This window comes from Pan troglodytes, chromosome 16 (genome assembly GCF_028858775.2).
Source record: "Pan troglodytes isolate AG18354 chromosome 16, NHGRI_mPanTro3-v2.0_pri, whole genome shotgun sequence".
In the NCBI taxonomy this organism is placed as follows: Eukaryota; Metazoa; Chordata; class Mammalia; order Primates; family Hominidae; genus Pan; species Pan troglodytes.
In genome coordinates this window covers 9,418,901-9,434,507 of record NC_072414.2, presented here as the reverse complement: position 1 = coordinate 9,434,507, position 15,607 = coordinate 9,418,901, and the positions used below count along the sequence as shown (strand labels likewise).

The 15,607-nt window shown below is 41.0% G+C and overlaps 1 non-coding gene across 1 annotated transcript; it reads right to left on the bottom strand.

Annotated features, from left to right (window-relative positions):
* Positions 1 to 1,255: 1,255 nt before the first annotated feature.
* TRNAE-UUC (transfer RNA glutamic acid (anticodon UUC)) lies at positions 1,256 to 1,327 on the bottom strand. The gene has a single exon. It is a non-coding gene; the product is annotated as a tRNA-Glu (tRNA).
* Between the last annotated feature and the right edge of the window lie 14,280 nt (positions 1,328 to 15,607).

Sequence of the window (15,607 nt, the reverse complement as noted above, 5' to 3'; positions counted from 1 at the left end):
CTGTAAGTATGTCTCAGATGGCAACCAGTATGAGAGATATTTACAGGACAAGTTTTTCAGAACTCAATCATAAAAGAATTGTCATATGTCACATAATAGAAATGTCTAATGCAATAATTGCAAGGATTCAAATGATCTTTTGGGCCAAATCTTATATTGCCTCCAACACAAACTGAGAGCATAGAATTAAAATTCGGTCAAGGAATGGAAGTGACTATCTCTGCATGAATAATACAATTTCCCCCTACATAAAATCGTATCCCTGTCTGCAACTCATGCTGTTGGTTTATCAATGGTCCAGGCTCTCACTGGTTCATGTTCATGCTTTCTTGACGGATTTTGATTTTGATTTTGATTGTCCGAATTAGGCTGAAGCATCAGCATTGGGAGTAGTCACAAGTTGGTCAATCCAAGTGAGTGGCACAATGATTGTTTCAAACAATAGAACTTTCAAAGGATGCCCCTGCCTGTTCTGGAAGCGGTTGGCTCTCCACTACTCACACAGGCTTACATTATGGTTAAGAGTATCCAAGCCTAAGCACAGAAAGAAATATTTTAATCCCATTTGGGAAATGGCTTAGAAGCTAAGAAAGTTTCAAGAACTTTCCACCTCTGAATATGTGCATTTGCTAGGAGTATTGACCTCAACTTAGCCACATGTGTGATTCTATCCAGAGGCTGATCCCGTGCCTCAGTTTCCCCAACTTCTGTGAAAGCTGACTTGGTAAATGGGATCTGGTTTCTGTCCTTGCCCTCTACGTCCCTGTGCAAACCTCTACTGAAGCTATATTTCTACTTGCAGACCTCTCACTTCTTTATATCCCAGCCCTAGTGACTCCTGCTTCAGGAAGCGCCTCCCCTCCCTTCTCAGTCCTCAAACAACTTCAGAGGGAGGCTCCTGTGGCATGGGATCTTCCATGCTCCTTCTTGTCCCTCCATCCTGTTCACCATCTCGCTATCTGCCGGCCGGAAACACTCACTGGGGGCATAGAGAACAGTGAATTGCCTAGAACGTAAGAATTCCTTCGTAAGATTTGACCCCTAAATATTATCATTTGTTGTGAAAATTTGGTATGCAAACACAGCAATGCTGATTACACAGCCCGTTTTGCCGGGGTTGTGACCTACGAGGTGAGTCTTCAGGTCTCCACACATCCTTAAGGATTATGTAGCTTTTCACAGTCGTGTTTTAAGCTTCTTGCTAAGACTTATAAATTTACGAGTTTCACTGTGTTCCGAAAAAACAATTCGGCCATTCCCACACCGGGAGTCGAACCCGGGCCGCCTGGGTGAAAACCAGGAATCCTAACCGCTAGACCATGTGGGAGATGACGAGAAAGCGTTGATTTCTAAACCAATTGAATCATTTCCGCCTGCCCTTGCCTTCCGCCTTCTGCCACGCCTCCGACAACAAATCCCTGTCTGCGCCTGCGCTTGCGCGGGCTTTCGGCGCTGACCCCTTGTTGATAGAACTGTGCTCCTTCTCGAAAGGCGGAGGCAGGGCTGGGCGCTGTGGCTGCTGGCACTGCCCAGTTCTTCAGCAGCGCTGTGCCCGGAGGCCCCCAGCCCCTCGCCCCCCGACTCGCGGGAGGCGGCACCAGACCTTCTCAGGCCCTGGTCCCTAGGAAACTGCAGCCCGGCCTCAGTTTCCAGAAAGCTCCTCCGTGCGATTTGGGAAGAGCACGGTTTGAATGGTTGAAAATAGAGGGGCTGAAGAACCGAGCCGCGCGGGCCTGGCTCCGGGGCTGAGTTCCCCAGCGGGCGCCGAGCGGAGCCTGCCATTAGACCCCATTCTGCCAGTCAGGCCATTTTAACTGAAATTTTGCATTTAGATGAATTCTAATTTCGTGAACCAAGCCCGAATGGATGAAACCCCGAATAACCCATAGGACATGTTTTGGAGCGAAAGGCCTTCCGAAACTGCGGGCTTTAAGATCTTGTTCAGAGAGCATGCTCTTTGCAGGGACGTGGTTGGAGCTGGAGTTCTTTATCCTCAGCAAACTAACGCAGGGAACAGAAAACCAAACAACGCATGTTCTCACTTGTAAGTGGGAGCTAAATGATGAGGACACAGGGTCACATAGAGGGGAACGACACACTGGGATCTATGGGAGGGTGGAGGGTGGAGGAGGGAGAGGATCCGGAAAAATGGGTACTAGGCTTAGTACCTGGGAGATGAAATAATCCGTGCAACAACCGCCCATGACCCAAGTTTACCTACGTAAGACACCTGCGCGTCCTGCACATGTATCCCTGAACTTAAAAAAAAAATCTTGTTTAGGGATGGCCTTACATTATTAAAACAAAAATAAAAACAAAACACCTAAAATCGTATGGGAAGAACCCACTAATTGCGCTATGGTAACAACACTTCCATGGCCAAAAAAAAAAAAAAGTAAAAAACCAAACTGCTGAATGGCAGATAAACATGTAAAACCCATAAAAGAAAAAAAAAAAAGAGACTGATATTAAATAGATCAGAAACTACACATGAATGATAATAAGACAAACACTGCTATATTAAAGTGAGAACTTAATAAGACCAGGCCCTTCATGGAGAGCAAGCCTATGGCTAAAAGGCATTTGAGAAAGATCTCAGCCTCACTGATTCACAGCCAGCGTTTGGCCAACAAGCAAAAGTGTGGAAATGTCAGGTACCGGCAAGCATGTGGAGAAAAGGAATTTCCTAGAAACTTGTAAAGCTTGATCAGGGAGGGAGATTGTCAGGATTTCCTAAACGTGCCTATGATCAAGCAATTCCATTTAAACATTTTTTGCAAAACCAGTATGGTTCTGGAACTGCTGTGCATACACGGAACACGAAGAAATACTGCTTTGAAAATACCTGTGTCAGACACAGCCTAAGGCACAGTAGCACTACCACACTGCAGCCGGCAGAACCGTCCTAAGCAAAAAGCACAAAAGGATGGAGGGGTTAAGAGATTCTTAATTTCAGCTGTAAGAATTTCAAAGCTCTATGTGATAAAATTAAATAATTCTTAGTATTTCAAACGTTTATGGGATGAAATCACTATAAACAATGCAACAGCCAGCCCTAGGCTGGGAGAAAATATTTGAAATATTTTTGATAGGAAAAGGTGACTATCCTTAAGGCACGACTGAATCTAACTAAGCATGCAAGAAAAACCCACAGAAGGGGCTGAGGCTGTGAATAGAGGATTTAGAGGAGAGGGGTTCTGATTGGTCAGCAAATGGGGGCTGGAGCCAGCTCTACCTTGCTGGTACCATAGCAACACAATTTAAAGCAGTTCTAAAATATCCAGCATTAGGGAGGAAGTGAGGCCACAATCTCAGACAATGACAATAGGTACAGCCCGTTTGGGGCAGGAGCAACCTGACAATTACCTATCAAAATAGGAAGGTGCACCTTCAATCTAGAAATTTCAATTCAGTGTTGCCCAAGGCCAGGAGCCCTGTGATGGCCAGGTCTTAAAGGAGTCAGTGTGAGGGGACAACTCTGGGCAGTAGCAAGCAGTGGGGACTGGGGAACCCTGAGGCCTCTACATCCTGGTCTGCTGCTCCTACAGCAGGACAAGGCCATTCACCTTTCTCACCTTTCTGACAAATGAATAGAGTGGCTGGCTTTCTCCTGCTGTGCTGCGCAGTTTTGCTGGGAATCGCCTGCCCAGGCAGAGGCGGTCTTTCCCAGCTGTTTCTCTCTCGGTGGTGACATGGATGGATAAGGGGTGAGTGTTGATTCCAGGCCCAGATGCTTAGACAACTGGCGATCCTTTCCCACTCTGCTAGTCCACTACCTGAATGTAGAGGATTCTGAGGCTGCAGGAGGAGCCAGCGCCACAGATGGAAAGAGAGTGGGTCCCTGAGTCACTGCGTGGAAGCCACTTCCAACCACCAATGAACACATCGGGTTTTTAAAGCTAGAAATAAAGTTTTATTGCATTCATCATTTAAATTTGGGGCTTGTTTGTTATCACTACCCTAAGCGACACAACAGGATCCTGGAAAAAGGGCAAGCACCACAAAAATGAAACAAATGTTCTAGTAGATGATTACGTGGGGGTGGGGTGGGGAGACATGGGGGTAAAGTATGGTAGAAACTGAAGTACAACAAGAAGGCTTGAATAGTTTGCATCATTTTACAGAGAAGTATATCAGGATCCTTCGCTTCAGTTTGGTAATATTAATCCAAATAATTTTTAAAAATAAGAATTAATCATACATTTCTATAATTTGTTGGACACTTGATGTATTTTAATAATTTAGAATTTAGATTTCAGAAATGTTTAGATCTGAAAGATAACTGGGGATTGTCAAGGCTAGAACCTGAAAAATATCCAGGAGGTAGAAATCACTGGCCCCAAATCATCCAACTGAGAGATTTAGTGACATCCTTTTAGCAGATCATCCTGTATCGGTCCCATGACAAAAATAATATTGGAATATGATGAAATGAATGAAAGTCTAAACAGCATTTTTTCCATCAAGGAATGGAAAGTTCCATGACAACAAACATTCTGAACCAGTGTCTATTAGTTGTAATTTGGGTGCTATATTATTACTGGTAATCAATGGTTTATTAACTTGAGCAACCTGAGAGTTAAAGTAGAATAATATGGATTGTGTATGTGTGTCTGTGTGTATATTCATGTGTATAAGTTTCCTCCCTCTTTTGAAGTCAGATGTCCCTGGCATAAATGCTACTTCTAAAAGCTGACTAGGGCCGGGCAGGAGAATCGCTTGAACCTGGGAGCAGGAGGTTGCAGTGAGCTGAGATCGTGCCACTGCACTCCAGCCTGGTGACAGAGCAAGACTCCGTCTCAAAAATAAAAATAAAATAAAAATAAAAATAAATAAATAAATAAGAGTTGACTAGCTAATTTTTGGAAAAACTACTGAACCTTTGAATTTGAATTTCCCTCTATAATAAAAAGAGTCACTGTGAGAGCACTGAGTCCTTGCGAGGGTGAGTTCTTAGTATCATGCCTGAAATGAAGGTGATACTTACTGTGGGTTAATTGCCAGTGTCCACTCTCACCCTACAAATATTCTGTGGAAAGCCTCAGTCTGGCCACCTCCACTCAACTACTGAACAGGGGTTAGCAGGGACCCGTGGCTCCTCCAGTGACAGATCTTGTGGATGATCATTTCTCCAGTGGTGTTTGGTTCTGACTGAGCAAATTACCTGCATTTCACCCCTATTCTGTCTGCCCAGACCTCTGTAACAGTATCATTCCCAGAAAGCTGAAGGGACTTGCTTAAGTGCACGCAGCCAATTTGGCCAAACTGCTGGGAAAGATATCGTGTGTTCTCTGTGTGTACATGCGTGCTTTCCTCTTCAGCTCTCTTTCTTTTGCTGGAATCTTGCAGTGCTTCTTGTCTTTATTGGTTATTTGATAACTGTTTAAGGCCTTGTGGTTTTTATCATCTTTAAGCCAATTAATCAGAGCTCTTTCATATGTAAACATCACATGTGCAATACATGTAAATACACAGAAAGACAAAAGAAGGTCCAGTAGTTGTAAGATTTTTCATTTGCCAGTTTTTAAGTTTCTTAAATGTATGTTTTCAGAAACCTTAAATTGAATGCAAGTTTCTTGGGTAAGGGTCATGTCTGCACTGTTTTTCTGCCCTGTCCGTGGAAAAGCATGGAGCCTAGTACACAGGTGAAGTGCAACTACTTTTTTTTTTTCTTAAAGAAAGGGAGTCTCACACTCTTGCACAGGCTGGAGTGCAACAATTTTTTTTGATAGGTTTATTTCCTTTTTAATGATAGTTAAGGTTGTAGAAATAATTTTTGGCAAGTCCAACTTTCTCAACTCATGTTAAATAAATGTGTCCAGTGGGGAAGGAAGAATGATGAGTACCCTTATTCTTGCTCTAACAAACACACAAAACAAAACAAAAATTGACATTGCTTCCAGAGAGTGTCTTTGGTGGTTCTCTAAGCCAAGCAAAACTTCTGTTTTAAAAAGTAATTGTTTAATTATATTAGCTTAACCTCATGAAATTGTCAAGAATCCACTGGTTTTGACTTACTACAATGGAAATTTCATATCGTTCAACTTAATTCCTCTACCCCTAACTGTGAGTGTCAGATCTACCTATTATATTAACAGGGGAGACTAAATGGAAAGCTCACTGTTTAATTAAAATCTGAGGTTCTCCAACATCAATAAGAACAGCGATGACAACAAAAAATTGTACTTGCTTCCAAAATTACAGATACTTTGATTTTTAAAGTGAAAGAATATTTCAGGGGAAAGAGACATTTAACTGATGGCAATTAAAACATTTTATTTTGCATATTTTTACAAAAACATATGACCCTAAGAAGATATTCCAGGAGCTACTCCCAGGGCTTAGAAAAGGCCGGAACAACTGAGGTTCCCGGAAGCTTAAGCCTCATTAACTTTGTGAGACTTCACCTCCGGCTGAAAAGAAAGAGTTAAACATTCCTGTCAATGTTGTCCCTTAGGTCCTATTATCAGTGAGTGGGTGACCCAGTGGGTCTTCACTGGGTCCCTCCAGAACTGTTGGATAGGCTTCCTCGCTGGTCTCTCGTGCCCCAGGTTTGTCCTCTGTCTAATACGATTATGCAAGTCCACAGTTTAAAACCCTTTAATGGCATTAATCATATCAGATCACGTTCAAATTCCTTAGCAATTCGGGAAGGTTATTAGCATCTGACTCATGCCCCAACCCACAGCCTCACTTCTCTGCTTCAGATCCTTGAAGCTTCTCCTAACACACCCAACTGCTTGAAAACATTTTTCTTTTGTCCGATTTGTTTCTTCCTAAAATCCTTGCTTTCCCCTATTTTATGCATGTTATTTGTCCATTTTTCTCTACCTAAGAAATATGTACCTGTCAGCAAGACTCAGCTTGAATGTAACTTCATTATAGAAACACTCCTAAATAAATGAATAGTTCAAAAAAGAAATCCTCCTGGAATTGACTTCTGTGCCATGGTGCCTCCATCCCCATCCCAAGAGGATTATTCTCATCATACCACTGATTAAAGAAAAACTTCAGCTGAATTAAATGTAAAGGGGTTTAAGCAATGAATGATTCATGAATCAGGCAGCCTCCTGAGCCAGAGTAGACTCTGAGACTCCAGCACAGCCATGGGGTGGAAGAAGATTCATGGACAGAAAAAGGAAAGTGACACACAGAAAATGGAAGTGAGGTACAGAAAGAGCTGGGTTGGGTACAGCTTGGTGTTTGCCTTATTTGAACAGTTTGAACAGTTGGCTACATTTGATTGGCCAAAACTCAGTGATTGGCACAAGTGTAGGCTGCAGTCTATTTACACCTCCACTTGTTGTAGTTCACCATGTGCAGAGAAACCTTTAGGCTGAACTTAAAATATGTAAGGAGGCAGCTTTAGGCTAAACTTGATTTAACAATTTCACCCCAAATTAGAGAGATCAAAACTTTAGTCATTGATGTCACTATAACCATTGTAAATATACTTATTTGGTCTTTAAACCCACTGGGAAATGGTAGAACAGTGGGTTTTGCAAGGTAGGAGCAAGGACTGAGTAGAAGGTACCTCCTTATGCTGGAACGTCCTGTTTACAGGAGAAAAACAAAATCTGATCTGTTCTAGGATCTGTGTGTTTCCTTAAAGTCTTAGTTTGATTATATCACATTTAATGTGAGTGACTCCATTTTGGTTTGGTCTGGTCCTTTTGGGGCCTAGTGCATGAGCTCAGTCCAAAACAATGGCCTCTCATAATTTTGTTTAAAAATTCCTCCTTTTGGGTCAGGTTCTCACTTAGGTGAAAGTGTGACCAAAACTTAGGGCTTTAGTGCCACTTTCAGTACCATCAGTTTGGGTTTCTGGTCTCAATGTGGTCATTCATAGGTTACGATGTCACACATTTCTTTCAGTTCTTGTCATTCCAGTTGAAGAAAGACCATTTGACATTTTAGAGATGGCTGCATGCAAACATTTAAAACTTTTGAGAGAATACAGCATACCAGGGAGACTACTATTATAACTATCAGGGGGATAATAGCAAGAGTTTGGAGTATGCTCCTTACCCAAGACCCCCATAAACCAAATCACCTAAAATTAAATAGATCAAAGAATGAGCTAAAGAGTCGACTTGCTTAATTAAGTGGTCTCTTTGCTAATCCTTTACAACTGAATCTCTGTAATCTACTTTTGATATATTTCTCTATAGGCCACAAGTGTCAACAGTGACACAGATAGTCTTCTGTTTAGCCAGTTCTATTATTTAGCATAATTTTCACAAGATAATTTAAAGTCTGCTGTGTAACCATGGCTTTTACAGTAGAATCTGCTATAGAGCCTATCATGAGGGAAACATTTCTAATCATTGCCTTTTTTACTCGAAACCATGGAAAAAAGGACCTAACAAATGATGCCCTTCTAGAAGAGTGAAGCTCTCCTGGTAATGCTGTCTTTAACCCATGATGTGGGTTAAGAGGAGTGAGCCAATGCTCTGTTTCTGACTGATTGTCAGGCAAAGTGTGTACCATTAAAGTTTCTGTTTCTCACCTACATCGGGCCTTCATCTTTCATCTGTCAAGATATAAGGTTATCCATGTATAAGGCTGGCTGCAAAATCCTTCATAACTAAAAGTATACCCCATGAGTGCACAAAACAGACCCCTTTTCCACTTGTATTGTTCATACAGGCATAAGCAAGGGAAAAAGTATTCAAAGATAAGAGTCTCATGAAAATAGAAGTCTTGATCTGTGATGTTGGGAAAAGCTTTTTGCATCAAGGATGCCATCTTCTTCTTAGGGAGAAACTTCCCTGGTTAGCTTTACCTTAAGGGTTCCAATGGGTGTACAGTTCCAAGAGTGTGGAGGGACCCTTCTCAGTTGTGAGATTATGAACCCAAGGCTCGAGGTCCTGAAGTTTTACTGCAGTGAGGATGGCAAAAGCAATCTTTCTCTGATGTCTCAGAAGATCCAATCTTCAGGTTCTAGATTGTGAAGGAGTTGATTGTCCTCAGTGAACCATAAAAAGGTTTTTGCCTGTGACATAATTATTGTTATAACATCAGTCCTCTTGCATGGTAAAGCTTTCATACAACCAGAAAATATGCACTGAAAATGACAATTAAATGAAATCCCTCCATAAATGTTTAAATGACCCATTGGGTAGCCAAATGTACCTGAAGCTTTGATTGTCTTCCCAGGAGTATAGGTTTGAAAAACCAAACATTGGTCATAAACTATTTTAGCAATTTAGAATTCATCATGCCAATGTATATTTAATTTGGGTCATTTTATCTTTTCTATCATGAGTCATGGAATGCAGAGCTTTTAATAAAATCTTTAAAGAGTCAGAAAGGACAAGGTGACTGTCCTGGTTCTCCATGAGTCCATGCTTAACGTTGGACTTATGTCTTCTCGAATACCAGTTACTTCTCCAATTTAGATACATAACGCTGATAACTGATGGGTTAACATAGGTAATTTGACTTAGACCATGGAGTTCATTCAAATTGTATATCTAAACAATTTCAGTATTGGCTGATTTAGCGTGAAAATCTTGCAAAGTATTTTCTTGGTATTCAATTAATTTTTATTTTACTTGGGTTAGCAGTTTTGTAACCCAGTCAGTCTTTTCATTAAAGTTCCAGGAATTATTACCCAGTCCAAATGATATGATTTTAAAGTTACCAGAAACCTGTATACAAGAGTGATTTTCAGGGTCTTTTCCATCCTTTCATGAACCTCCCAAAAGACACCATATTCTAGGATTTGGTGTGCTTGTGAAGTTTTCAGAAACTGCATCAGCATTAAGCAATTAACTGTGGAAATGGCTTTAAATCGTCATAATTAAAGCCACACTTGACAAGGAAATTTGGTTATTTCTGTGGTCTAAAATAACTTAACATATTATGATTGATAGCATATACCAGACATATTCGAATTTTAGCAATCCCATACAATTTTGGAACATATATTAACATCATTCACTAAAATATAACATGAAGAATGTTAAACATTATTTTTTATTTTTACAGAGCTTCCCATGTAACTTAACATGTCAAATAATCCTGTTGACCTCTTTTAAAGTCTTCAGGGGCCCTCTGTAGCATGTCAAAGTTAGAGGTCAGAAGAGACGATTTTGAAGCTGAAATTTGATTTTGGGAAGCCTGTGTAACCACCCAGTGGGTTCACCTTGCCCACTGCCTAGACAAAGCCAATTTATCAAGACAGGGGAATTGCAATCAAGAAAGCGTAATTCATGCAGAGCCAGCTGTGTGGGAGACCAGAGTTTTATTATTACTCAAGTCAGTCTTCCTGAGCATTCGGGGATCAGAATTTTTAAGACCAGCTTGGTGAGTCGGGGGAAGCCAGTGAACTGCAAATGCTGATTGGTCAGGTCCGAGGTGAAATCATAGGGAGTTGAAGCTGTCTTCTTGTGCTGGGTCATTTCCTGGGTGGGGACCACAAGACCAGATAAGCCAGTTTGTCAGTCTGGATGGTGTCAGCTGATCCATCAAGTGCAGGGTCTGCAAAATATCTCAAGCACTGATTTTAGGAGCAGTTTAGGGAGGGTCAGAATCTTGTAGCCTCCAGCTGCATGACTCCTAAGCCATAATTTCTAATCTGTGGCTAATTTGCTAATTTGACTATAAGGACAGTCTAGTCCCCAGGCAAGAAGGGGGTTTGTTTTGGGAAAGGACTGTTACCATGTTTGTTTTAAACTATAAACTATAAACAAAGTTTCTCCCAAAGATAGTTCAGCCTACACCCAGGAATGAACAAAGACAGCTTGGAGATTAGAAGCAAGATGGAGTCGGTTAGGTCAGATCTCTTTCACTATCTCAGTGACAATTTAGCAATGGCGGTTTCACCTATAAAATATGTTAACGGTTTGAAACACTTGATATTATGAAATAGAATTCTAGGTCACCATAAATCATTCATTTAGTCAAAATACTAACTCGAAACTTTTAAAAAGGCAAAAATCTTCACTCATTGACAGAAGGAAGACTTAGCTTTCCAAACAATCTGTCTCTTGTTTTTCCCTTCTTTATTCAGTATTTATTCAAAAGGCAAAGTAAAATCTTTCGTTATTGTTTACATGAAACAATTCGTTTTTACGAATTGTTTACATGAAACAATTTCGTTATTGTTACATGAAAATCTTGTTGAAGGGAAAAAGCCAAGTTTCACCCTTGAATTAGGATACTATTAATGTCAACCCCAATCTTTAATAAAACCTTATAGACAAATCTATTTAATCTTAATCAGTTTGATCATAAGGTGAGATTCTCATAAGCCCTTTATAACCCTTTACAAATTTTTGTTAAAGAGCAGATCAGTGCTCTAAGAAAACCCTGTTGAGCTTTTATTCCAATATGTAACTTATGGAAAAACTGAATAAAACCCCTTTAACTTTACTGAGTAAGTTCACACACAGAGTTACTTTTACAAGATTAACTTTTCACAAACCTTCCACAACTTGCTTAAACCTTCAGCTTTATCCTTATCTAACTGAAAACAATCCTTTAACCCTTTAATCTAGGCAAAAATATCCACCTTCCCATGACTTCTTATGATCTTTTACTAAAAACACATTTCACTTTCTTTATACCCCCTGCATGTAAAACTGTTCCTTCAGTAGTCTCAATTATATGTTACAATGTTAACACTTAGCAACTTTTTTTTTTTTTTTAATTATTTTTTTGGAGATGGAGTCTTGCTCTGTTACCCAGACTGGAGTGCAGTCGCATGATCTTGGCTCACTGCAACCTCCACCTCCCAGGTTCAAGTGGTTCTCCTGCCTCAGCCTTTCGAGCAGCTGGGATTACAGGCACTCACACCACTCCTGGCTAAGTTTTGTATTTTTAGTAGAGACGGGGTTTCTCTGTGTTGGCCAGGCTGGTCTCAAACTCCTGACCTCAGGTGATCTGCCAGCCTCGGCCTCCCAAAGTGCTGGGATTATAGGCGTGAGCCACCGCACCCAGCCTCACTTAGCAAGTTTTATTTTTGGTGAAAAACCTGGTAAGTGAGCGATTCTGATTATGTACCAAGTCTGGAACCTAGAACACCAGACAGAAGTGCAGATAACGTCTGACTCTTTCCAGCATAGCCAGGGGCATGGGTAACTCCACTTGTCCCCAGGCCTTATTTAGAATCTAATAGCTCTGAAGCAGTTCAGTCGAACACTTTTCAAAAGTCAAAGCAGCTTATGACCTTAAAGTATTTAGTAAACCTAATATCTGACTTGCCTAATTTAGACCAAATGTCTTTATTTTACCAATAACCTTTATAGCTGTTTCTATTTCCCAAAGATTACTGAAGTCATGTGAACTAAAAAGCATTACATTTTTTACTTTTCTGACAAAATATTTGATTTAAGCACTTATTATTTTTAAGCCAATTAATCAGAGCTCTTTCATATATAAACATCACATGTGCAATAATATAAATACACAGAAAGAAGAAGATCCAGCAGTTGTAAGATTTTTCATTTGCCAGTTTTTGAGTTTCTTAATTGGATTACCGGCTTCATGGTGGAGTCCTTGGAGGAACAGGGCTAGGATAACACGCAGTTATTTTTTAGGGTCTAATAAACAGGCACAGCTGGAAGGCAAAACAGATCCCCCAAAATTCAGGGTTCTATTATCATACTGACTCCTGGATCCCCAAAAGAGAAATGCTGTGGAACAAGACAGTGCAGTGATTTTCCTGTGCATTTGATTGCAAAGTAACCCAAAGCTGATCAGCCCATTCTGTGATCAGCCCATCCCCCAGGGGAGTCTTATCTCTCAGCCGGGGTGGGGGCATTTCCATACTTTCTAGCTGGCCGGGAGCATGCTTTTCTGATCCAAATGTGCAAAAAGCTGTGTGTCCCCCATAGTTACCATTAGCCATCCCTAAAAGTATATTTAGCCATAGATTTTGAGAGGGATCTATCTGCTTTCAATTCCTGGGGTTTCACGAGGAAAACAGGTTTTTCCCAAAGCAGGATCTATGGCACCTCCTCCATTTTCCCCAAGGAGTCCCAAGCTGTTAGAAGTTCTCTTAGATCCTCTCTTGTGTGCATCAAGAGTGGCAAGACAAAATGGAGAAAAGCAATTCAGCCAACTGAGAAGGAAAAAAACCTTTTTTCTCCAGAAAAGAAGATTCAAGAAGAGAAAAAATAATAAAGACCCTTTAAATATATGCATGGCTTAGATATCTGCTTTTAATTAAGCTGACTTTTAACCATAGCGCTCTTTAAAATTTCTTATTACCCTACTTTAGCCAGGCCAAATGGTGAATATTTCTGGCTTTTAAGCTTTATCAAAACTAACCTCACAGGCAAAACCAGTAAGCCTCAATTAAGGTTATGACTTAACCACGACTGTATGAGGTATTTTCAAAGAGGTGGTTAGCAGTTTTAAAAAAATCTAGACTCTCCAAAGGTAGATCAGAGAAAGGAAGATTCTACAAGGGAAGCTAGAAATTGTCCATGGAGGGGAAGAAAATCAACAAATGGCCAAAGTTACACAGACATCAAACCAGAAAGGACTCATTCTCTTGGGCCAGAATTGAATCCTGAACCTGGGCCAGCACTGTGAAAGGACAAGGTCCTAAGCCTGCGTTCTATCCTAAGGTTCCCCTCTTCATGACAGAATGACACAGAAAGACAAATTCATAGCACAAGGTATACCAGATTCGCTACAGCTTAAGACTGGCCTCACAAATACTTTTGCCCGTTAATTAAAACTTTGCAAGAGAGAGTGATTTTTAACCATTCTAATAACTGGTTTGCAGAGAGACAGAGAAAGACAGAAGAATTGCCTGCAGCAGGGTGGGGAAGGTGAGGAACCCAGAGAAAGACCCACCCATTGCAGTGATACTGAATCAGAAGTTCAGGCGGCCACTCGTCGGTCATGAAGGGATCTTTTCCAGCAGTCCCATCAGCTCTCAAGTTTTCCCCTTTGGGAAGGAAAAAGCTCCCCATGTCCAGTGAGCCTGTACATGCCTAATCCTGTCCCCCACAGCCATCAGGAAAAAGTAGAAGGCAGATTAATCCCAATAAAATAGCAGTTAACATCCCATAGTACCAAATCCATTTTTAACCGAGAGGGACTTTACTGAGGGGAGGGCCTCTGACCCATTCCTATCTTTTACCCAGGTAAAATGTACCCCACTACTTTCCCAGAGTCAGCCAGTTGGTGCTACAGCCTATTTCCTTTGGCTCGAGATCACAACTAAGCCAAAAGTTAGCAGATTTAATTTTTTAAAATCAATTACTCACTTAAGCTTTTTATTTGACTTTCATAAAGTCTTTAAATAAAAATACTGAAATCCATTTAGAAGCTTCTGCCTATCAATAGGCATCTCTAGATGAGACTAATTTGGGAGCCCTCATTTTCAAACGCACTTCAGTGCAGTGTTGTTCATTTGGAACATTCCACTATAAGTTATGTTTAGTAAGATTTCACCACTTCTGTCAGACTTTGTGGCTTCTGGGGCCTAATACTTATGCATGTATAAGCCAGAAGGAACTCAGTTCTTCAGAAATTAAGGATCCCATTTTCACCTAAAATATTGGCTTTCTCTCAGGTACCCTTTATCAGCTTTGCCAATGATTTTTCCTATCTAAGCACTCAAGAAAAATGACACAAAGGAGTAGAACACAAAAATCCCTGCGAATTCCAAAAAGCCAAATTTACACTCCCTGCAATATTGCCATTTACCACCATTTTATTTTCTGCCCCAGTCAGATGTAAGAGGCCTCTAAGTCAGTTAATTACTGCATCCAACCCAATTATGCACGCAGTGCAGTTTCTGTCACGACTTCCAAACCAAGTTTACATCAGAAATTTGCTCAAAGAAACTCGGAGAGCTCAAAACACAAATCCATGGAGCTTAGGAATCTGAGCGAGATCTTACCACTGCCCCCTGCTGCCCTGAGAGAGCAACGGGCACAAGGAGCCCGGCGGGTCCCTCGCTTGGTCACTCAGTGCTCACGGGGGTCGCTAGAAGCTCTACCTCGATCTGTTCTGACGCCATCTGATAAAAGAAAAACTTCAGCCAAATTAAAGGAGTTTAATTGAGCAATGAATGATTCGCGAATCGAGCAGCCTCCTGAGTCGGAGTAGACTCAGAGACTCCAGCGCAGCCACGTAGTAGAAGATGATTTATGGACAGAAAAAGGAGAGTAACATAAGGAAAATGGAAGTGAGGTACAGAAACAGCTGGAATGGGTACAGCTTGCCGTTTGCCTTTTAAACATGGTTTAAACACTTGGCTACATTTGATTGGCCAAAGCTCAGTGATTGGCACAAGTGTAGGCTGCAGTCTGTTTACACCTCCACCTGTTACAGTTCACGATGTACAGAGAAACTTTTAGACTGAACTTAAAATATGTAAGGAGACAGCTTTGGGCTAAACTTGATTTAACACCACCAGTCTACCTTGTACACGTTGTTGCAATTCACTTCCCATCCCATAGTATGCTTAGTTAATGCTAATTCTTTGCTTATATCTATTTTCCCCCAAACTTTACTTTTTGAGAAAGAAAAAAACAGACCAAACTAAACAGGCCTGATGTCTGAAAAGCTGGCCTGGTATTCCCAGCTAGACCATCCTGTTCTCCTTGTGCACACACTCAATCCTGCAAACACCAACTTC